We start from the raw sequence: 2,500 nt of genomic DNA, 5'->3' as shown, positions 1-2,500 counted from the left end.
GTGTTTAAAAGCATGAAGAAGGAAAACACCAGGAAAAAACGGAATTAGTATAGACCTTATGATAGATGCAGAAGAAATTGCAATGGTGAAACTAGCCATTCTACACACACACACACACACACACACACACACACACACACACACACACACACACACACATATATATATATATATATATATATATATATATATATATATATATATATATATATATAACTGAAGTTAGGGAGGCGATCTCCAAGCTGAAGAGTGGTAAAGCAGAGAGTATTTGCGGCATCCCAGCTGAACTGTTAAAGGCTGGTGGTGAACATATGGCGCGGGGATTGCATGCTGTCCTGGCTGCCATCTGGCGGTCCGGTACCGTTCCCCCTGACCTGCTGAGGGTCATCCCTCTCTGGAAGAGGAAGGGGGACCGATGGGACTGCAGCAATCACCGCGCATCACACTGCTCAGTGTACCAGGCAAGGTTCTTGCCCACATCTTTGTGAGTCGTATTAGAGACCATCAGAGGCTGGAGCAATCTGGATTCACTCCTGGTAAGTCCACAATAGACCATATACTTGCGCTTCGAGTCATTGTAGAGCGCCGTCGTGAGTTCGGACGTGGGCTGCTTGCAGCCTACATCGACCTCAAGAAGGCATTCGATACAGTGCATTGGGAATCACTCTGGGAGATCCTGAGACTGAGAGGAATTCCAACAAGGATTATTGAACTATTAGCAAACCTGTATACAGGCACTGAAAGTGCTGTAAAGTGTGATGGGGGCCTGGCGAGCTTCTTTCCTGTCAGTTCAGGAGTGAGGCAAGGCTGTGTTCTTTTCAATGCTTGCATGCACTGGATACTAGGCAGAGCTACTGTTCAAAGTCATTGTGGAGCAACACTGGGCAATATCAAGGTTACAGACCTTGACTTTGCCGATGATGTTGCTATTCTATTTGAGTCTTTGGAAACCCTAGTGGTGGCTCTCGATGCATTTAGTAATGAAGCGAAGCCTTTCGGTCTAGAGGTCTCCTGGACCAAGACCAAGATCCAGGACTTTGGGGACTTGCTAGGAGAACCTGTTCGGTCGGTACGTGCTTGCGGCGAGGACATTGAAGTCACAGAGAGCTTTACATACCTTGGTAGTGCAGTTCATAACTCTGGGCTGTCAGACCAGGAAGCCAGCAGACGGATTGGCCTAGCAGTAGGGGTCATAAACTCTCTCAACAAGAGTATTTGGTGATGCCGGTACTTGTGCAGAAGGACCAAGCTATGGGTTTTCAGGGCCTTGATAATGCCAGTTTTGGTCTATGGTAGTGAAACCTGGACATTATCCAGTGCCTTGATAATGCCAGTTTTGCTCTACGGTAGTCAAACCTGGACATTATCCAGTGCCCTGGAGTCTCGTCTTGATGCCTTTTATAATAGGTCCTTGCGCTGGATCATGGGGTATTGTTGGTGGGACCATATGTCTAACCAACGGTTGCACCGTGAGACTGGCACAGGACCTGTTGCCTGCAAAATCCGGGATCGCCAACTCAGACTATATGGCCACCTGGCTCGCTTTCCACAGGCTGATCCTGCTCATCAGGTTGTCTCTGTAAGAGACAACTCTGGGTGGAGGAGGCCTGTGGGACGACCTAGGAGGTCGTGGCTTGGGCAGATCGATCAAAACTGTCATCTATCGGGAGGAGCTCGAGATGGGCCGAGTCCCTGCCTGGCAGCTTGCCATGAGGGATCCCAAAAGGTGGACGCGGCTATGCGCCCCTGTCGGCGTTAGCTCCTAGCGATGATGATGATGATATATATATATATATATATATATATATATATATATATATATATATATATGTATGTATATGGGTGGGTGTTTCATGTGCTAGGTGATGTGAAACGATAGTATGGTAAACTAGATAGTGTTAAGTGCTTGCATTCCTTCTTGCCATGAGGGATCCCAAAAGGTGGACGCGGCTATGCGCCCCTGTCGGCGTTAGCTCCTAGCGAGGATGAGGATGATATATATATATATATATATATATATATATATATATATATATATATATATATATATATATATATATATGTATATATGTATGTATATGGGTGGGTGTTTCATGTGCTAGGTGATGTGAAACGATAGTATGGTAAACTAGATAGTGTTAAGTGCTTGCATTCCTTCTTGCTTGCAGTTGTCATCGCTGACTAGCCTGGAATCTTTTATGGTTAATGTCGGAAATAAAATGCCATTACTGTTTGATTTAATGTTTAATTCATCTAAATAACTATATAGAAGCGAAGTATGAAATCATCTCCTGGAAATCGGTGTTGACTGCCATTTACAAATTTACCTATGTTTATTTGCAATTGTACTAATAGCATATTTTTACGTAAGTTTACCCCAAAATGTTCATAGTTTTCAGTGTTTTCTACAGAAAATGGGTATGCGACGCTAAAGCTGTGAGCCATACACAACACTGTATGAGATGTCTGTCGGTCCCCATGGTTTGGGAGCTAGTGCCAG

The sequence above is a fragment of the Penaeus vannamei genome, chromosome 29, assembly GCF_042767895.1.
Source record: "Penaeus vannamei isolate JL-2024 chromosome 29, ASM4276789v1, whole genome shotgun sequence".
NCBI lineage: Eukaryota > Metazoa > Arthropoda > Malacostraca > Decapoda > Penaeidae > Penaeus > Penaeus vannamei.
Note: the sequence above shows the minus strand (reverse complement) of the source record.